Source organism: Mus caroli, unplaced genomic scaffold (assembly GCF_978045245.1).
Source record: "Mus caroli unplaced genomic scaffold, Mus_caroli_1 scaffold_17, whole genome shotgun sequence".
Taxonomy (NCBI): Eukaryota; Metazoa; Chordata; class Mammalia; order Rodentia; family Muridae; genus Mus; species Mus caroli.
In genome coordinates this window covers 69,265,936-69,289,373 of record NW_028227272.1, presented here as the reverse complement: position 1 = coordinate 69,289,373, position 23,438 = coordinate 69,265,936, and the positions used below count along the sequence as shown (strand labels likewise).

The 23,438-nt window shown below is 35.1% G+C and overlaps 1 protein-coding gene across 1 annotated transcript in view; it reads right to left on the bottom strand.

The window, feature by feature from the left end:
• Positions 1 to 23,438, bottom strand: part of Robo1 (roundabout guidance receptor 1) — a 1,022,024-nt gene that overhangs the window by 871,978 nt on the left and 126,608 nt on the right. The window lies entirely within an intron of this gene.

The window sequence follows — 23,438 nt, the reverse complement described above, 5'->3', positions numbered from 1 at the left end:
CGGCTTCCACACATTATATAGCAGATATGCAACTCAGTCTTCATATGCGTCCTGAACAACTAGAGAGGAGTCTATCCCTAAAGCTGCCATTTGATCATGGAATCTGCTCCTCTAACTCGGCTATCTTGTCTGGCCTGAGTGAGAGAAGAGTCTTGCCTTGCAAAGACTTGCTGTGCCAGGGTGGAGGGATACCTATGGGACCCCTATCACTGACTTGCCAGGTGTGTGTGGATGGGGTGAGATGGGGGTGTTCTACTCTCTGAGAAGGGGAAGGTAGATAGGGATTGTGAGGGGAGAAAATGTGGGAATGGAGACTGGGAGGGAAGGACAGCATCCAGGATGAAAACTGAATAAATTTAAAAAATGAAAGAAAAACGAATCAATAATATTATTAAATCTAAGTAGGTTCAACTAAGCAATGAGGGGAGGGGAAGAAAAGAAAATAGGAAAAGAAAAAAAAGTGTGTATGATTGGTTCTATGAACATATCTATGCATTGGTTCAATGAAGTCTCCATGAAACCCTAAAAGAAGAGAGTCCATGTGACTTTCCAGTGCCAGAACACATAAAAATGTTTACAGAGCAACACAGCCAGGTGTGTAGAACTTCTTGTTCAGTTCATGTTACACACCTCTTCATCCTCTGTGCTTGTCACTGTCCCCTCGTGATTCCTGTTCCTTGTTAACAAGACATTGCTGGTCATGGCTTCCTCACCTGGCGTGGGTCTCAGGTTAAGTCAGTCACTGGCTGGCCATTCCCACACGTTCAGATGGGTCTATGCTAGGTCCTCTGCATACACATTATGGTTGTTTATATTGGGATTTTGTGGGACTCCTATTGCTGACTCCTTTGCTTCTTTTAAAACCCCTTTCCTCCTACTGAGTTGCCTCACCCAGCCTTGATACGAAAGTTTGTCCCTAGTGATGTTGCATCTTGTCATGTCATGATCAGTTGATATTGCAGGGAAACCTGCTCTTTTCTGTAGGCAAATGGAGAGGCAGAGATTCTGGGACAGTAGGGGGGACTTGGACAAGGTGTTCGGGATGCATTGTATGGGAGAAGAATACATAAAATGGAAAAAAATTGTACATATTTTGTGCTGAAAAAAATCAAAGCATAGATACACAGTTTGGTAGAGAAAATTGCACGTCAATCAACAAAGTAATAAGCAAGTTATAGAGTACACATATGTAGCATCAAAAAGAAAATTGATTTGAGGAGCATTTTAATGTACCATGACCAAATCATCTCTCTCTGTATGTTCAAATCATCAAACAATTAAAGAGAAGAAGTTGAATTGGGTGACTATTGATGCCTGAATTTCAATTTCAGCCTTGACTAATTCATGAAGTTGTTTTTTTTTCTTCTGTACTACTTGGAAGCAAAGACCGATTGAGCACTGTTCTCATCTTTGCCTCTCTCTGTCTTGCTTTGACTAAACAAAATGTAAACCATCTCATGTTGTTTCTTCCTCTCCCTCTGAAATGAGCATAAATCGCTTCGTGAATGTGAAAAGCTCTGTGGACTTCTCTCCACCGTCAAGCAATCCATCAGCACAGGGCTCAACCTCAATTAAAATCTGACACTATCTGCACGGAGATAGTGTCAAATCTCTTGAGCTGAAGGTTCAGTCCCCATGACTGTCATCCAACAGATAGTCTGAATGCCCGTCGCACCCTCTCCTCTTCATCTTATCTGTGCTCATGAATCATCAGCTATAAATCAGGGCTCCCACAAAACCCTGCATAGGTTCAATTAATGTGCATGGGTGACTCACAAAACTGAAGGAAAAACTGTTTAACGATATATTTTGAAGACAGGTACAGAGGATGAAGAGATGTGTAACATGAACTGAACAAGAAGTTCTACACACCTGGGTGTGTTGCTCTGTAAACAATTTTATGTGTTCTGGCACTGGAAAGTCACATAGACTCTGTTCTTTTAGGGTTTCATGGAGACTTCATTGCATAGATATGGTTACTAACAGACGGGGTGAGACAATCCAGCAAGGCCCATCTAATGGAATTAACTTTTTGCTATAAGAATAGTATCCTTTCATTCAGCATTAGGACACAACCTCTTTAGTTTCATGGAGACTTCATTGCATAGATATGGTTACTAACAGACAGGGTGAGACAATCCAGCAAGGCCCATCTAATGGAATTATCTTTTTGCTATAAGAATAGTATCCTTTCATTCAGCATTAGGACACAACCTCTCTTTAGTAAGGCGAGGAGCACAGCAGCTCATCATGTGAGAGAATTTGGAGAGTTTCTTTGTGAACATAGCAGACAAATTCAGTACTTTTGTGACTTGCCTTTGAGAGACCTATAAACCAGTAGCCATATTCAAAACACAATGGCATATATAATGATATCCTACCTATGAACCAATTTTAAGGCAGTATTGTATCCTGAAATTAGGTGAAAATTTTATGATGGTTGTCTCCCTATTTTCTTCCCTAGGATACAGGTGAAAAATATATTGGAGACATGAAATTAAAAAAAAAAAACAACTCTATTTACAAAAGACTATATTGGATTCAATCAATTTTTCTTTGAGCTATATTTAAAATAGATGGAATTCCCCCAAAAGTCATAGTTATGTGTTGAAACATGATGTCTAGAGTGTGCTCCTGTGGAATGAATAGAAGGTAGGGCCTTACGGCAGTTGCTCAAGCTTCTGAAGGCATGAAGGCATGCTTTGGCGAGGAACTTTGAAACACTCCTCTCTCTCTCTCTCTGTGTGTGTGTGTGTGTGTGTACACTTCCCTCTCACCTAACTCTTCCTCTTCCCCTATCCTTATGGTTATTCTCTTACCTCTGTATCTCTTTTCGCCCTCGCCTTCCCCATTCCTTCCTTTCTCTTTCTTTTTCTTTACCCCTGATGTGAATGTTATCACTTCATTTGGGCACTTCTCCCCAATGATTACTATGGGCAATTCTCATCTGTGTTTCAAGGCTTGAATAGAGATACCTACCTTAGATTAATACTATTTATACATGTTCATGCCCCTGTGCATGAGCATATATTTGTGCTTGTGCCTGTGCATGAGTGTGTGTGTGTGTGTGTTTGTGTGTGTGTGTTAGTAGCCATTTTAGTAGATATGTTTCTTCACTTACAATGTACTAAGGACCTAGGAACTCAAATTAATATTGAATCAAAATATTTTCTTTAAATTAGGAGAATTATGAAAACCTAGTAATACATTTTAGTTTGAGATCATATGGGATTAAGTCGATAAAATTTCCACAAAATATTCTTTAAAAATTAATATTCAGTTATGTTTTCTTCTTCCTAAAATTATTTTCTCAGTTATCCAAAATGTCACCCTAGATGGTATATATGCCATCAAATATCATCACAGATGGTATATGCCATCAGATGGATGTGAATCTTCGCACATACACACACACACACACACACACACACACATGTGATTTTGCTGAAAACATTAATAAATCAATGAAAGATGAAATATACCAACACAGACAATGTAGACAAGTTAATAAGATCACACTAATTCATCTGAAATCTTTATCGGAATAACCACCACCTGAAGGCTTAGTTGAGTAAATGGCTCTGCGATAAACAGAAAGCTAAGGAAACATTCTAAAGTGATGGGGTGCACGCATCAACGGCAAAATGGTCAGTGTTCACACAGATGAACAGTCCTCTCTTAGCTCCAGGAAACACCATCACAGTTGTGTCTTTGTGAGCCTGTGGGGATGGAGCTGGCTGAAACCTACCGATAACCGGATTAGAACTAAAATGAACAAAACCTATTTTCTGATGGTGGTTATTTTTACATCCATGCCTAGTCTCCCAAGAGAGAAAGTTTCCATTTTTTTCTATTAGAATCAAGACAAACTGTGGATTAGTAGAAAGCCCTCTCACAATGTCAAATATTGATTGTCATAACACACAGTGAGAAAGCAAATGTTGATATGGACTGACAAGTTAGGCATGGACAAGAGAATGTATCTCAGAGAGAGAGAAGAGCTTTTGTGCATAGCACAAAAAAAAAGAAAAGAAAAGAAACAGAAATATACCAAGGAAAATGGGAAATTTAAAAGGAATATAAAAATACACCAGTGAAAAGATGAAACATGAAGGCTGTGAATCAAATATTGTTTTTGTTTTTTAAGGATTGATAGTACAGGAAGACAAAAGATAATTATAATCAATATCAACATGCTGCACAACATTCCTTAATACGCAGTTTGAAATTCTTACCCTTTTATTCAAACCGTAAACTGGCAATTATTATTAGTATACACTATTCTTTCAATATATAATAAATGAGGTGATTGATCTCTAGAACATGTAAATAAAAGCAAATTTTAGATTTGATTATGCAGTCTAATATCATAATGGATCCCATTTCTGGCTTTGCACGGTACTGTGAATGATAACTGTCAGAGCATTTCCATTGACAAATTAAAGAGGTTTATAATAGTGCTGAAATAAAATCATTCAAGCAGAGTCATGTTTTATAAACAGTACCACAAGCTGAGGGATAATATTACGTGTACATTATTGTTATGACTGCAGTCCTGGGTGGTAATGATTTTGACTGTAATTCATGGTGTGTTTCGGGGTTTAGAAGCAATAAAATATTGATCATCAGCATGTCCAGCCATTATTCAGAAGATTAGATCAATTTATGAGAGGCAATAACTTGTAAATGAGTGACCTTCCAGAGGTCTAAAGTAATCCCTGGGTAAAGCCATTGTAGGTAGGGTACCAATGAAAGCTAAATTAGGACAACAGCCATTTAAATACAATGTAATTTTGATTTAAATGCATACATTATTTAAACTCCACATCTTTATAGTATTTAAAATGTTTCTGACTTTTGATACTAGATTTAGAGATTTAAAAGTGTAAACGCTTGCTAAAATGGTAGAGATTTTTAACTCAACTCTCATGGAATTAAAAATAAAAGGACGAAGATAAAATTATATTTATTAGAGTTCATAGAGAACTAGTATGTTTATAGACTATGAATTGTCTAAATATAAAAAACAGCAGGAGCAGGTTATTTTTAAAACAATCCAGCAGAAGTCACTTATAGACAAGATGGTGGTGTTTCATTCCATCTATAGGACATATGTTCACTTATTAGCTCAGAGGGGAATGGAGGCCTGCTTAACTTTCTCCCAGTAACAGAAAACTCACTGAATGAAAACTTATACAGTATTTTCCAGAGTTTCCAAAATGTAACATTATTTCCTTGGGCTTTTGTCTTGTTTGTTAGATATCTGTCTAAATATAAATTCTCATAGTAGAGAAGATACACTATAAGGGGGTTCCCTCAAGCATGGAAGATTGTAAAAGAACTCAGACTTCTTCCTTGTCAGGCCTTCTTGATGGAAAGAGAAAATCAAGTAATAAGATGATGTTAAAAGCCATATCTCAGACAGTAAGAGATTTATTAGAAATAATGTAATTAATGTAGTGCCCCAAGAGGAATAAATATGCATCCCTTGATGAACACCATGCTTTTCTTAAAGTACTTAGGCATCATTACAGCACAACCCTCCTGATTAGAAGTACTTTACTCTGATCGATAGTTATAAGTAAGCGACTACATATTCATGAGGTAATCCTAGAAATGGCAAATGATAGCCTTACTGTGCATATTTTAAATTTTCTATATTGAACTTTAAAGAGCATATGATTAGGTAATGAAAATATGGCTACAAAAATGTATGATTCACCTATAAACTATAGTCAAATGCTGTTTCTTAAAAAGACAGGTTATGGCAAGACTTCAGTAAGAAAAAAATGGCTTGCTGAAATTTTCAATGTAACACACTCATAACATTTTACAGCCCATGAATATGATATCCTCAACTATAAAGCTGTGAAAAATGGCAGCCAAAAGGAATAGAACAGAAAGAAGAAAATAAAATTTAAATGTGCAATGAGCATAAAGATTAAATCATGAAAAAATTATTTTAAATTAAATATATGTATTTTTTTGTGGGCATGCAGAATAGTTTGGTACAATTTAGTCAACATTTTAATTAATCTTTGTGCACAATGTACGTATTTTTGTGCACTTTTTTTGTTCAGGTAGGTGCACAAGGTCACAAATTGAGGAGAATTAAAAGTCTTCCTTTATGACTTACTGAGACAGAGTATGCCATCAACACTGAAACTGCTGTTTTTGACTAGCCTGTCTGTTCCATATCTCCCCAGATGCCTGTCTCAGCTACCCAGATACTGCTATCACATTCTGCTGTCTCCATACCTGATTATTTTTAAAATATATTATAATATACTTATAGAATTTTCTCCTTCCCTTTCATGCTTATGAATGCTCCCATATATTTCTTCTGTTCTCCTTCAAATTTATAGACTCTTGGTAATTGTCACATGCATGTGTGTTGTGTGTGTGTGTGTGTATTTATAAATATAACCAACTCAATATGTATAATATTATTTGTATGTTTTCAGGGCTGACTACTAGTAATGTCAGAAAATACACCCCAAATGTTTTAGCAACATAACTACCTACACATGGGCTGAACAAAGACAACAAGCATGCCAAAGTGGATGCAGGAAAGCCCATGTTTCAAAGAATTACAAGCATTGAAGGAATGCTGAGAGTTAGAGCTGTGCTCTTCCTCAGGGAAAACACAACAACACAACAATTGCTCATTGAATCACAGGGATGAGCTTTGGTCTTGGCTGCTAATGATGAGAGTTCACCTGCTTTCGCTTGAAAAACAAGAGCTTCCATGGACAAATTGAGCAATGCTATTATGAGTCCATATCCTGTATCTACTTGTTGTTAAAATAATAATAATAATAATAATAATAATAATAATAATAATAATTTCATTTAATAAACACTATCCTAGATATAAAATGATATCAAGTGCTAACAACATACATTAATTGCTCAATAGCTAGAATTCATGGGTGATAAAACTATTATTTGTGACATAGGACTTAAAGATCTAGAAAGTTATTTATATAACAGCCTATAGTCTAAATATGGATTCAATACTTTTTGTGTAAATTTTAATCTTAGTTATAAATTATCAATGGGTAAATACTGTAAGGATAACAATAGAGTATTCATGTAGATCTTCAGGGAGAATTCTGATGTAGTCTTGTCATTGTGAATGGGTTACAGAACATTACAGGGTTCCTTCTGTCAGCAGTAATTCTTTCAGGTAGGCTTAGTGTCTCCTCCAGTTTATATTTCCTCTTCACTGTGTGCATAATTTTCATAGAATACTTCAGAGTATCTGCAGTGATATTACTTTAAATTCCCAGATGAATTGTTACCATAATATGATTTGATCATTGAAAATGCAAGCTATGATGATTTGATAAAATAACAGTAGGTCCTCTTGAATTATTCCAATGTGAAGGATAATATGGGGCCTCAGTGTGATTTCATATTCCAACTAAACTGGATTCATGTCCAACTGAACTGTGGTGAATTGATGTGTGTGATGTGTGATGAGGACACTAATCAGAGAAAGGGACTATGCTAGAAACTAACCAGGTGGGACTTACTTGCTTCCAACTGATTTCAAAGATACAAAACAAAGAGGAGCAAAAGTCTTTCTACTGTTTAAAGTGGGTTTATTTTTCCAACAACTCTTCATAGATTTCATTGTTTCATGACTTAGTTTTTTCAGGAATTGTGACATATTAATGAAATATTGGCATTATTTGTCAGGAGTTTCTAGTTAATATTTCAAAGTTTCATAAACTACTTGGAATATACTTATTTAAAACATTTTAGCTGAATTGACAATACAAATTCTCTTCTTTTCCAACAGGACCTTAGGTGTGTATATATCATTCTAGCCCTTATTACTACTTTTGTGCTTTCTGGTTTGAATTTTTATGTTTATTTCAGCTATAATTAAAACTGAATTACTTTAGGAATTTTAGTCTTTAGTTTTAATTCATAATCAGACTCTAAGTTTCAGCTCTCCTCCTATTATAAATGCCCATTTGAATTATAATATGCTCTTACTGTATTTTCTAATGCCTAAATAATAACTTCATAAATTAAGTCAATGGCTCTTCTATCATTTATTGTAATTATCTTCATTTAACTGATTAGCATTCTTATATTTATCAAAGACTCTTGTCTGGGATGTAGCTCGGTGGAATAATACATGCATAATATCATGCATATGCTTTATGTTCAGTCTCTAGCAATACACTCACAAATATTTGATGGCACAGTTGTGTATTATAAACCCAGTGTGGTATTGCACACACAAGAAGATCAGAACTTCAAAGGTACATAAATCAAGGTACCAAAGTAGATTTGAACACTAAATTAATAAGGTAAATATAATGGCTGTCCTGTCTCATCCCATCTCATCTTTTCAAATGTGAGATTATGTGGTGACATATTTGAACTTTAAATCATTATAAACAATCTGAGAGACTGTGTAGAAGAATCATCATTGTCATCCAAGAGGATATTCTATTTTTTTTTATAAAATTCACAACTGTATGCTTCCTTGTTTATTTCTGCATTGTAAAGGTGCTGTAGGAACAGCTCTGATGGTCAGTGGTCTTGTAGTTGGTACCTGGATTTCTTCCATGGTAACAAGGCAGATCTTTCCTATTTTGTTAAATTTGAGTTTATTTGATATGAGTTTGCTTCACCTCTGGCTCTTTCTGCCTACTCTTATTTTTTATTTTATTTTTTTAATAGGTTCCTGAGTCTTGGAAGAAGGGCTGTGATAAAGACATCCCATTTCGGACTGGATATTCCAAATTGTCACACCTTCTGCATGTTGTTTGGTTGTGTCTCCATGTTTCTATCTACTTCAAGAAGAAGTTTCTATGATAATGAGTGTAGTGTCATGAACTGATCTATGGCTACAGCAATAGGCCACTCGGAATTATTTCATTATGTCTTCATACAGTAGAATAGTAATAATGGGTTTCCATCTAAGATTTTGACCTACCTAGAATCAGATTTCTTGGCCTCATCAATGGTCTTGGGTATGACAGACATGTCTTATGGAGTGTTCCTTTATCCTATCAGTGGTTGTGCACTCCTGTAACATGTTTGCCACTTCTGCAATGTTCTATCTTGCAGCAGGTTACTATTGTTATTTAAGGGCTTTGTTGTTGGGTGACATCGATGATTATGTTTAACTTTGGTAGTATGGATATCTACTTAAGTACTATAAACTCTACTCAATACTGATGAAGTTTCCATGTCTTCATGGTCTATGACACACGAATGTGGAATGTGGTGTTTTGTGACATAACAGGGTGATCCCCACTAGAATATACAGAGGTGGTAACACTATACACAAAACCTCCACAAATTCAAGCCAGTCAAAATCCCAGCCTGGGGAATGGAATGTGGTCACAAGTCTTACCACCAGCTAAGAAGCAATTAGGAATGGATAACTCCTGTTGAGAGGGAAAATAAGTTTTCTTTTCTGGGGTGACATTGGCTATATCTACCATACTGTAGGCCAGATCTCATGCTCTGGAGTAGTTGGTCAACACAAATTAATCCCTGTGGCAGTGTGTGTGTGTGTGTGTGTGTGTGTGTGTGTGCTTTTTCCCTGCTTTGTGTAAATTTATGTTTTATTCACCAGATATAACTGTTATCTTGGAGGTTTTCAGCTGATTAAATTCACCCTTTCTAGCTCATTTTGAACTCCAGTTGGCTGGTTCAACTCAGCTGTTCTGTCTAAACTTCTTTCCAGGCTTACTGATTCAAATTAGTTTTTTTGTTTGTTTGTTTTTTTGTTTTAGGGTTCTGAGGGAATTGTTCTGCTTGAGAAAACTGCCTCTGATTCCCACGAACTGAACTGCACTGGCTGCATTCAACTGAACAATGGCTCAGAACCAAACCAAACTGAACTCTCCTGCATTGCCTGAGCTTAGCTCAACTGCACCCACTGAACTGCCCTCTTCTCTGACTCTCTGCAGGGCTCTTAAATAGCCTCTCTTTCCTGCCTGTTCTTATGAGATTTGGGAATATCCAATCTCTGATTCATTCTGTCAATTTTTTCTCTGATTGGTCACTTTGTCTGCTCCTCAATTAGAGTGTGGGGCAATGAGCTATGCACAGACAGCCTGGTCTCAAGTCAAGGTGAGGTCTTGAACCCTGGTGGGACCCAGTGTTGGTAATTTTCACATACATGGGACTGAAGGCATTCGATCATGTCTCCTGGACCCCTGGCTCCTGTCGAAGTTACAGCCCCCACAGCCCCCACAGGAGAGGCAGTGGCTATCGGTCACATATGTGTCCGATATTGGTCACAATGTCCCGTCTGGCTAGACTCCTCCCCACAGTTACCTAGCAACAGCAAGATAACAAGCCCACTATAACAGGGGCTGTTTGGCCCTTCCTCTCTCTAACCTTTCTTACTCTCTAGCTCTCCTTCTCTCTCTCTCTCTTCCCCCTTCTCTCCTCATGGCCATGGCTGGCCTCTCCCTCTCTTTTTCTACCTTCTCTCCTTTCTCCCTGCCTTTCTACATACAATAAAGCTCTAAAACAACAGACTGTCTCTGATCACGAAGGCCTGCCATGCTTGAATGATGGGAGAGGCTTTCTCCTCCATCCAGAAGGCCTTCCTAAGCTGTAGCCATGGATGGGACTAAGGACTCTCACCTTAGTGGGAAACACCCAGCGCTCCCCCTTCCTCTGCTCCCTTCCCTTATCTTCGGGTGCCCCTATTCTGTTCTCAGCTCCTCCCCCGTATCCACTGTGGGATGTCCTAGGTTGAAAACCTGGTTCCTGGGGCTGCCCCTTGTCCACCACCCTCCGTGTGGGTTCAGTGGCCTAACACAGCCAGATGCCCACCCTACCCCCCCCCCCCCCAGGGCCGCGTGGAAAGTGTTCAGGAATCCTCCTGTGTCCACCCACCCAGAGCACTGGAAATCTGGAGGATCTTGGGCTCTCTCCCACTTCCCTCTTTCCCACATACCCAAGGCCCCGCATTAGAGGTTATTGTTTGTGATTAAGGTGTGTACTTAGAGAGTGTCTGTATTCCATCAGAGGGATTAAAGGTGTGTGGGATGTCTACATTCCAGCCAGATCACACAAATCTTGAAGGTCTTTGGATGTGATCTGATGTGTCTGCCAGAGCAGACATATTGCTGAATTAAAATTCCTCTATGTTGTTGGTATTAGTTCTTGTTTTATTTAAGAGATGTAAATACTAATTTAAAAACACACAAACATGAATTTGGGTAGATATGGTTGGGGAAAAATCCAGTAGGAGTTGGAGGAAGGAAATATATTGGTATGGAATTCTCAAGGAATAAATAAAAATAAAACTAGTGTTATGCTATATGACCTCCATTTAATCTTTAAAACACTATAAAATATTTTCTCCTCTAAAATAACAAAATCAAAACAAATAATTAAATTCTATGGAAATGTTTTATGTTCACACATTTCTTTTAGCTAAGTAGCAAACCCAGCAAACTCAAAGAAGCCCAAAGATAAGGCAAAAGTTTTTGATTAATAGCACAATACATTTACTTCAAATCAAGCAATATGTTAAATAGTTAATTTGTTATAAATGTAAAATAGCTTATAAAACAGAAACAAGGGGAAATTCCTTTATCATTAAAACCAGCATGTTTGAGGAGGCAAACAAACAAGTTAAGAGGAATAAGAGGAAGTTTATTCTCAACCTTATTGATAAAAACAAAACACTGTATTGTTGATCAGTTAGCATTCACTCCCAGATGTTTATGTCACCTGCAAGCTACTGTTTATGTGTGCCTCGAAACTATGGAAACATGGACAATGTGACACTCTTCTACTCTAATACACTCCTAATAAATCTTTTCTTTTATGTCTGCTGATTTAACCACTACTCCTTTTAAATGTAAATTATTTTTGTCTTTGATTTTGTTCATATTTTGTTGTTGTTTGATTACTTGGGAGAAAGCTATGTATCTCACCCTCTTACTCAACCTGTGCTGGCCCTCAGTATGTAGCCTAGTGCAACTTGCAACTCGTGATAATTCTTCTGCCCTCCTGATTTCAATGAAGGTGTTCTCAATATCGTTGATTTACAGTAAAGACTTTTCAAGAGAGATACTATTCTTTTATTCTTCATATTTAATGCATTGTAGGAAAATCAGTAAAAGAGAAAAGCATAAGATAATTTAAATCAAACTTACATGATCTTGGCATTTTTTTTGAATTATTACTATTCTGAAAGCGTGAATGTATGGATAGAAAGAATATGTGATTTCAGTTTCAACAATATAAAACCTTTGACTCTATGAATGATATGATAAAATAGGAACATATTAACATTATACTGATGAAACTAATGCACATTGATGAAAAAGAATTTATATAAAAATATGGGAGGAATTTCAAATCTCAACAAAAATAACAACATTAAAAAATTATGCCTGCCCCTCCAAAAGCTATATGTTTCTCTGTTCTAGCAACAATGAGAGCTGATGTACACATAATAAAAGTGGAGGATTTAGACATGGTTTTTATTATATTTTGAAAACAATTTCTCTTTCTCCAATTGCAGTTATTTTCTACAGTGAAAATAAAGATATTTTCCGTAAGAAAAAAATATGTACAATATCTGTACATACAGTTCTCCAAAACAGTGATATAGACAATAAGCACATAAACATTACATGTTGTTAAGAAAATATGATAAAGCCAACAAGATGCTATTATACACACATTAGATTAGAGATACAATGAGATGCTATTATATAAACATTAGAGAACAGCTTAAATCTAAACACAGAAAAGATAAATTGAGAAACAAACCTATCGTTCATTGCTTCTGCAGATGCAATATGGTACGTGTGCAGCTGGGTAATTCTTTACAAATCTAAACTTTGTCATATTACAAATCTTAGTTGAAAAACCCAATGAGACTTACATGATAATAGTATTTATTAGTCAAATAAATGCTTTAAGATGTCATACTGCGTCAGCAAACCATTTCAGTCAATACGGACTATTTAAAGAATACACACACACACACACACACGTATGTGTGTGTATATGTATATGTATATGTATATGTATATGTATATGTATATGTATATGTATATGTATATGTATATGTATATGTATATGTATATGTATATGTATATGAATGTTTGCCTACATAGCTGTATGTCCACCAGAAACAAGAAGAGGAGTGTTGAATTTCTGGAACTGCAGCCAAACAGAGTTATGAGCAACGATGTGGTTGTTAGCAACCAAACATGAATCCTCTCTAACAGTAACCTGTGCTCTTATCTGCTGAGCTTTCTCTGTGCCTCTGACTGAGGAAATATTATCAATGGATATGTTGTTTGTTGGTTAAGTAGTGAGATTAACTTCTGACAATCATTAGCAATATTTTTTTAATATTTATTTATTTTATTTTTATGAGTACACACTGTAGAGGGAATCAGGTTCCATTACAGGTGATTGTGAGCTACCATGTGGTTTGCTGGGAATTGAGCTCAGGACTTGTGGAAGAGCAGTCAGTGCTTTTAACAGCTGAGACGTCTCTCTAGCCCCCATACATTTATATATACATTAATTAATGAAAACGTAACAACTATACTTTTTTCTAATAACTGTGTTTGAATACTTTTAAAATAAATTATGATAAAAGTTTTTGTTATTAAGCTGATATTACTTGGAGTAAATAAACTTGTGGATACAATTTGGGTATCTGAAGTTATAATTTCTCCTCCAAAGCATTTTTATGTAAGCAGATTTACCGCTACATGATAAATAACCGTAATATCCACTCAGTGCTGTAAAACTTCTAAGATGTATCAGTGGTTTGATATTAACATAACCCTAAGTATATGGGCTTCTTTATTTTTACAAGCAATTTTCTAAATATTAAAGCATGAAAAAAGTGATCTAATAAATGGATAAAATATAATCATGTTGATATTATTATTAAAATTATGTTTTTTCTGAAATTGACAACATATTTACTTAACAGTTACCTATTTTAACTGCTTGTTCTTACATAAATAGTGTTGAGGAAAATGAGGGCTATGTCAGCTAAGTTTCATTCTATACATGTCAAAATTTAAAATGTTTTGAACCTGGATTATTATAGTTGACAGCATCATATGGTGGCCATAAGTCAGGCAGCAATTTGGATGTCATTGTCAATGACTGTGAGGTAATTTCCTGGTCATAGTTACAGCGTCATAGCAGTTGAGCTATGTGCACTTGGAAATATACAAATTGGCTTATGTGCCCTTTAAAAGTCTTTTTGTGATTCCAGAATAATGGATAAAATTCTATAGTATGTATAATTAGCTGTGATACTAAATAGTGGTGTTATTTCAAACTAAAAGAAAAAAATTTCAGGTGTAGATTTGACAGTCACAATAGGACATTTAATACTGGAAGACAGGTCTTAGATGGATACCTTCTTATGAAACAGAAAAGAAAGTATTCAAGCAAAGATGATACGATTTCAGAGAAGAAAATAAATGCTCTCATAGGCCGGGGCCTAGCAAACACATAAGTGGATGCTCACAGTCAGCTATTGGATGGATCACAGGGCTCCCAATGGAGGAGCTAGAGAAAGTATCCAAGGAGCTAAAGAGATCTGCAACCCTATAGGTGGAACAACATTATGAACTAACCAGTACCCTGGAGCTCTTGTCTCTAGCTGCATATGAATCAGAAGATGGCCTAGTTGGCCATCACTGGAAAGAGAGGCCCATTGGACACGCAAACTTTATATGCCCCAGTACAGGGGAACGCCAGGGCCAAAAAATGGGAATGGGTGGGTAGGGAAGTGGGGGGGAGGGTATGGGGTACTTTTGGGATAGCATTGGAAATGTAATTGAGGAAAATACCTAATAAAAAATATATTGAAAAAAAAAACTATCTAAAGGAAGGACTAGGATGCATTACACCAAATTCAAGAACCTTGTCTGAGATCTGAAAGAAACTTCAAAGCAAGTAGACATTAGCTGATAACAGCATTGTATGGAATGTTCTTTAAGACAGTGCTTTAAGGTTTAATTCACAGTCACAATTTTTTATAGAAATTTGTAATTATAGACTGATTATGGTGCCATATTCTTTTAATCTCAAAACTTGGGAGGCCGAGCCAGGTTGATCTCTAAGTGAATTTAAGACCAGCCTGGTCTAAAACACAAGTTCAAGGCTAATCAGCAAATTTCACAACAACCATAACAACAGCAACAACAACAAACAACAACAACAACAACAACATGTAATTATGAATCCTGACAACACAGTTTTAATTGGTTAAATTCTGTTCATTTGAATAATGTTATATCAGTTATACAAATTATTAAATGGAAAATAGCATCTGGTTTTAGTTAGTAGATGCTTATGAATTGGTATTTATACATTATAGGAGAAAAGTATAAAACCTCAAGAGGGGAAAAATGTGGGCCATATAGGAAGACATCTTAAAGGTCAGGGAGTTTTGAGAAAAACTAGATAAAGTGAGAAATTACAGTAAAGTTGAAAGGATATTAGTAAGAATATGCATTGTATATTTTTATTTTTAACAGGTTTTTGTATTTAAGTGTCACCTCAACCTATTACCTTACCTTGTAAATCTAAAACTTCTATTAACAATGCCCATGAAAATATTATGTCATAATGCAGGTTATCTTATTTTTATGACATAGCATTTTCTTGCTGAAGTTTTTAGATGTTAGCTGTACAAAGTGTTTAATGTATATGTGCACATACGTAAATATCTATGAAAATAGATAGATATAATATGATGTATTATGTATGCTAATATATTTCAAACACTTCAATATTTGAGACAGAGTGCTTTAACATCATTTTATATACCCAAGACAAACAGCAATTTGTCTTTTTCTCAAGTCAAGTTATGAATATGTTTTTCATATCTCAGCAGTACAAAACAAAATTTGTATTTCATGAAATATTGAAGAAATAAAGAGAACCAATTTTAAAGCAATTCTCCCACGTGAAGCTTTGGCAGAAGCATGTCTGTTTATACAACAAAGGGCACTTGCATTTGGATAGAGAATAGAGTCAAGTAACAAAAGAAAGCAGAATAAATGGAGTCTCAATGAAACCAAGGAACAAGCAGTTGACTGAAGTAATGACAATGTCCAAGGCAAATAGAGAGCTTTTCCACCACCAACTTTCTCAGTCCTCGGGCATAATTACAACAGCTGTACCATATAGACTCTATCACTCATAATCTAGGATAGCGCCTTTTTCTATTAACCAAGCAATAGAAAAACAAAAATTACTTATCCCAGTCCATATGAGGCACTCCACTTGCTGCGATGAATTCTGATGGCTTAATTAGGGAGACTGTGTGGCACATGGGGTTTTGCAAACAGTCTCATCACCAAGGCCATGTCATCAGACAGAATGTGCCTGTGCTCTGAGGCAGATTGCTAATACAAGTTTTTGCATTGAGGGTCTTTAGGCTAACTCTTTTAGTTTGCATCCATCTACTCAAACAATTAAATAAAGCTTTACACTAGAAAACCAAGGCTAATAAAGCCATTCATAATTAAAGTACAGCTGGCAATTTCTCTAGTTATTTAGAGCTCAGCTTCACCTGAAGGATGGGTGCCAGGAAGTCACAAGCACTGGTTATTCTGTTTTGTATTTGTTCTTCCAAACAGGATACTCACAAGGAGAGACTTTCTGGTTCTTGATAATGTTCAAAATACGTACATGTTTTCCTCACTGCATTATGCATGGAATATAATAATCAGATAAACTAAAAGAAGAATTTCTATATATTATATAATACAAAGCAGAATTCTTGAGTGTCAGAATTACACTAAAAGTTAATATCTTTCATGTATTTTCTCAGCCTTTAGTGTACAGCTCTTATAAAATTATCCTTTTTGAATGTCCTTGCCCATGGCATGTATGACAAAGGCTATTACTATATATATTGATACAAAGCTAAGGGCAAATTCTTCACATAAGTTGATATATGCAAATGTGGGCATGGTGAATAAAAAGAGTATTTTAGCTCATGAGAAAAGTGAGTTTATCAAAATCTGCAAGCCAAGTACTGACTCCACAACCATATAGTTACGTGCTGTTTCATTCTGAAATTTTTGAGTACTCACGTGATGAACATTTAATGATAATTTGTACTAAGTCCAATCATTCCAAGGGATTCAGGGTTTGCTTTATCATTGGAAGACACTGTCTATGGATCATACTTGACAGTTTTCTTCTCGTTATCTCACTTTTCAGTATCACTCAATTCTTTGGAAAACCTATCTCAAAATATATTATAAATTTAGTCTCCTTTTTCATCTCTATTATTTAATCAAAATGAATTGTTCACCATGATTTCTACTTCTTCATAAATTTGAAATAGGCCTTCAATAAGAAATTTCTATAGGTTTTAGGTATCAGGAACACAATTGAATACATTTGGGAGTTTATTATCAGGTCTATTATTCTCACAATTTATAATGATTATAAAATAAGTTGTAAATTAAAATTTAATATTATACTTTATGTGAAATTTCAATTCAAAGGTATTCTTATATCCTTCACACTGCTTCCCACAAAGTTACAGACCAATCTTATAAGTAACCACTATTGAACAAAACATTATTGAATCAATAAAATATGAAAATTAGTATATCATCTGCCTTCTTGATTTATTGTGTTTCTATGCATGCATGTGTGTGTGCACATGCACACTCCCACTAAGTTTTAACTAGGGCGAGTTTCATAGGCATAGTGGGCTTACTATGGGTGGACAACTTACCAGTTGTTGTACTACTGAAGAGTATAAACTCCCCCCCTTGTATCATTATTTTAATTAGTATAATATTCTTGTTTCTCCTGTTCTTAAAATTTAACATCTTATTAATTGGAACCGCAGGGTGAGCCTCTCCGCATCGTCTAGAATGTTTTCACAATGCACAATTTTAGATTATTGGTTACATTTGCAAAACTTCTTCAATATGTAGTCATGCAAATAAAGCTTTATCCTGGTGAATATTAAGGAAACAGAGAATTGAAGAACAGTCTGTAAAATGAGCACGATGCCTTATACACAAAACATTGTCCTTTGGCAAGACCCTATATTCGTCCTCCAATTGCAACTTCCCACCTCTGTACAAATACTCTAAAGCTAAAACCTCTATCAAATTATGAGGCCCTAAATAGGCACTTAATGAGTGGTGAACTTTTCAGAGCTTTTATTGTTCCTGCCATATTGTCCGCATGCTCCGTGACGTTTCCTGAACCTCATTTGAGACGTTCTGGACTCCAGCAAACACCTGGCTATGTACAATTGGAAGTACAGCAGTAGTCCTCTTCATGTGGTTTTCATTAGCTAACAATCTTGTTTATCATTCTGGTTTGATTCTTGCCATAGGTTTTTGTTTTACTTTTTATGGTTATTATACTTTTAGTTATCTTGTATTATTTTTCCTGAGTTACTAATCTAAAATTATGTATTGGGCTTATGCCATGCCTCTAAACTGGAAAAATTAAGTGATGAAAAGGGGGCCTGATGTTTTCTATAGTAAATGTGGGAACATTTACTATAGAAATGTTCCCAAATTTCTTTTTTTCTTCTTTTTTTTTAAGATTTATTTTTTGTTATATGTGAGTACACTGTAGTTGTCTTCAGACACACCAGAAGGAGTCAGATCTCATTATGGATTGTTGTGAGCCACCACGTGTTTGCTGGGATTTGAACTCAGGTGCTTTCAGAAGAGCAATCAGTGCTCTTAATCGCTGAGTTATCTCTCCAGCCCCCCAAATTTCTTGCAAGAAACAAGTCTTAGGGTGACTCTTTTGTTCATATAAATTAAAAAGTATTCATAAAAGTATGAATTTATTTCTTTATAAAACTTAATTTCAGATAATGAAAAGCAATTCTAATATTTTGTTTTGATGTAGTCAAACGGTTGGGATTGCATTTCAAACGAGAAGGCAGAAAATAATTACATTAGGGCAAAATAAAAATCACACAAGAGTCATCTAGAATCTATCTTGAATACAAATGAAAATGTGATTTTATTACTATGATGATTTTAAAAATGTTTTACAATTAGGAATTATCTGGTAGTATTAAGTATCAAATACGAAAGACAAATATATCAGTACAGGTATAGGGAGGGTCACAGAAGTAACACTGGTAAGCATATTAATGATTTCAAAATAAAATATCACTATTAACAATTGAGATTTTTGAGACACAACTATCTAAACTTGTATAAAATGGAAATTAAAGCATGGGAATACTTATTCTGGAGCAAGGCATTCTTTCCTACAGGGTATTTACATAGCCCTATGTAATGCTAGGAAGATGATTCATCATGAGAAATATGAATATTCCAACTTCCCCCAAACCAATTAAAAACACGTAATTATTTAGCAAGTCATAAATCTGAGTATTTGATGATAGCTTTCCCTCATTTGTTAACATAAGATCGTCAGATATAGCAAATATATTTTAAGTGCATTTAATATACTTTTAACATTAGCTCAAACTGTGGCTAAATTGATGATTTTTTAAAATTTTCCTATGTTCAAACAATGATTTGAATTCACTAGATGCTTGTAAAACTGTGCATTCTGTAACAGATTCTTTATTTCTGATTTTTGCCCATGAAACAGTACAGCGACAAACCTTTCCAATTATAGGGATGCTTGCATTATGATCTAAAACACCAATAGTTCTGCTCAGGATATCTCTCTTGCTACATGATTTTACAGGCTCCACGTAGGCTCAGCATTTTAATTTAAGATATACTGTTATAAGAAAAAAAAGAAACTAACTTTGTTGATCAAAACATTTGCTGATCGATTCTAAATTGGTAGGGCAGTTAAAAATATAAAACAATGAAAGTTCATAGAACTATGTAATCTCCATAGGTTTCCGAATGGCCACATTTATTAGTTATTTAGCGTGGTTACTCTATCATTGAAGTCAATGAAAACTTTCGAGAAAATTTTTCTTCTGGATTAATATGTATAAAATTATTTTTAAAGGTCCCAAAAGAAGTACTTAGTGTTTTTGTTGTCTGTTGATCCCATAAAATGTTTTACTTTTAAAATAGTAAGTATATAAGAGATATTTAAATGACTTATCTAATTTTGAATATCAACAGAAAATCGGTTTTTCATAGGTAAACTCCAGCATAAGAATTAAGAATAAACAGGGGGTATAAAGACAAAATATGATTTCTTGTATTTTATAAAAAGTCTTCCTTTCTGCACTGTTACAATTACAGGGACCATTCAGACAGTGATAACACTTAGTTCCTCCCAATTACCATCCTTGGGGTATAATACCAAGGTACTGATGTGTCGGAGAACAGACGGGTGAGGAGGGGAGGTAGTTAATCATTTCAGAAAATCTCACACTCAAGGCTGTTGACATGAGCCAGGGCAAGGGAAATAACCCTGTCAGCACCTGCATCACTAATGAAGGACAACACAGCCGCACACTCACAGAATGAAGAGTAAAAAGAATAAATCACGCTTGACTCCGAAGTGGATTGTCTCATGCATGCAGACACAAATAGAACCTTGTAGGCTTTTCTTTGTGCTTTCCCATGGCAAAGCTTGCCATGTAAACTATAAACTGAGCATTTTCACGTTCATTTTCACCATAGGTAAGTTATGTAATTTAAAAATATCTCATTTTACACTTGTCTTTTCTTCTTTTTGACATCTGTTGCAATTAAGGTTCATCTTTAAAATGTAAAGATTGGGAATCTGTAAACTTCTACGTTACCAGCAAAGAAAGGAACACGTAATGTCGCTAAGGCTTAATGTGCTTCAAGAGATAACCTAGACTGATTTATGCACATTTTATGTACAAATTATACATGAAAAACTCATCAAACCAATGTCTGCCAATGCTTTAATGAAGAGGAGGTAGGTAGTCCATTCTAATAAAGTAAAATAAACTAAAATTTTGGAGCATCCTGAAGAGTTTAAGAATTTACTGCATGAATCTCTTTCCCTTAAACCTTATTCACTCCTTTTCAACAAGAGTCTCCCATTATCTTTTTATACAAATAATTTATGTTTATGACATAGGTCCTCCACAACAATACTTTGTATATAATATTGTAAAGCCTAATAAAGAATTCAAAAGGTATCAATCACATATAGGAAGTCAAAAAAATGAATAAACTACTAACTTATCAACTCCAAACTTTGTATTCAAATGGAATATTAGTACTGAATAACAACTAAATAAGCCGAATCCATGTTATTGGAGAGAATTCAAATAACTTCTATTTGGGGAATGTATTTAATTGTACTTTTCTAATTAATTTTAATATATCTTCCTTAGTTAGGTACGTATGCTGATAGCTTGCTAAATCTAGGCCTAAGAATATATACCTCGTATTGCTTTAAAAACAGTTAAGACATTTTTATTTATGTCACTATTGAAATATTTCACTTATTAACTTAAAGGAAAGTGGAAGCAATTTCTTGAATTAGAAACTACTCACTTTCAAAGATATGGATGTTTGATTTTTAAAATCACCCCCTCCCCATTTGTTCCCTTGGAGATATGCTAATGATTCCAGATCCAGGGCTTTAAAAACATAATAAAGCCAGAAAATCAGCAAGATCTGTTCTTCACTTCATGCCACATTAATGAGGGGGCATCAGCCTAAAGATGAGGAGTCCTTTCAGTAGATCATCTAACCTCCTTATCCTGAACCCAGAGCTCATAGCAGAGGCAGTTATCAAAATGACTACTGCTCTGCAGGGGGCCCTTTGAAAAGCTAAGAGCATATTTCTTTTGACAGACAAATTACTTTGAAATAATTTTGAACTCTATGATCTTGACAAAAAAATAGTCATTTTTAGCTGTGTGGATTACATTCATAGGTACCCCTGTTTCCTTGAGTGAAGAAGCTGCCTTAAAATAAGCCCCTGTAACCAACATCTTTGCTACATCTTTAATTGATAAGCAACCTCTCTCATTTATGATGAGACAGATATTATGCTGGACAGTATGTTTGTGTATTTTAAACTCTCTGCAGCTTTAAGTGTTTTATTGTAAACACAGACTTTTTATGAGTTTTGTAAAAGAATGTTTTTGTTAATGTTTTCTTAGAAATTATATAATATCTAATATTAAAAAACTTGAATTTCCTTAATACAATATAGAACTGTAATCATTGTTGTGTACTATTAGCCTCTAGTGTGTGTGTGTGTATAAGATTGTTCAATCTCCATTTGACAGTTTAATGGTCTTATTAGCTAATCATGAACAAATTTGTTTACATGAAAATTATTAATTAGCTTTGGACTTTATGGATAATGATAAGATAATCTCTGTGGATAATCTCTGTGATATATGTATAACTACAGATGAAACTTCATCTTTCTTTCTCAATATTTTCATGACAATAAGACCACTTCTTATTTATGATACTTTTCCAGTATTTGAAGATGTGTCAAATTATTTCCTATTAAAGTTTGATAGCTCATGTCCAATGTTTATCCATATTCAATAGATCAATAGCAAGAATGGAAAACTTAAGAATATATCAAACTACAATTGTGTGAAATTTTCAGTATGTTTGAACAATCCAGCACAAATATTCTTAAATTACTGTACATTTTAATACAATGGATATAGTATTACCAAAAATCTTATTAATTTACAACCTGTTTAATCTTCTAGCTTAAATGTCACTTTTTACCCAGCATTGGAAGACTTTGATGTCATTGAAATTTTTCTGACTCCTTAGTTTGTGTATAGAAATGCGTAATAAACTATGCACATATCATAAGTTTACAAAAACAAAAAGAAACTTCATACTTTTTTATAACACATTGCATATGAAACTTTTACAAATACTGTGACTAAGGGCATTGCATTAAATAGACTAAAGTTAACAATTGTTTTCCAAATTGTTTTACTTAAGAAAAATATATGATATCAATGTCTTTTTCTAGACATATGGTCTTTTTATACCATAACTTTGAAGTTGCTTAATATTCAACCAAATAGTACAGTTAAGGTATTTTACAAAGCTACTATTTTAATTTCATTAACAAAATTATGTATTCAAAGACAGTGTTCTAAATTCAACCACAACAATTGGTGGCTATAGAAGCAAGGCAGGCATCATATTACAGTTACAATCTGACACTGTTCACCTGGATAGTCAGTTCTATTTTCATTCTACATTTATGGCCCTTTTCTTAGGTCTTCCATGTAAGAAAGCCTTGTGTTTCTCCCTCTCCCTCTCCCTCTCCCTCTCCCTCTCCCTCTCCCTCTCCCTCTCCCTCTCCCTCTCCCTCTCCCTCTCCCTCTCCCTCTCCCTCTCCCTCTCCCTCTCCCTCTCCCTCTCCCTCTCCCTCTCCCTCTCCCTCTCCCTCTCCCTCTCCCTCTCCCTCTCCCTCTCCCTCTCCCTCTCCCTCTCCCTCTCCCTCTCCCTCTCCCTCTCTCCATCTCCCTCTTT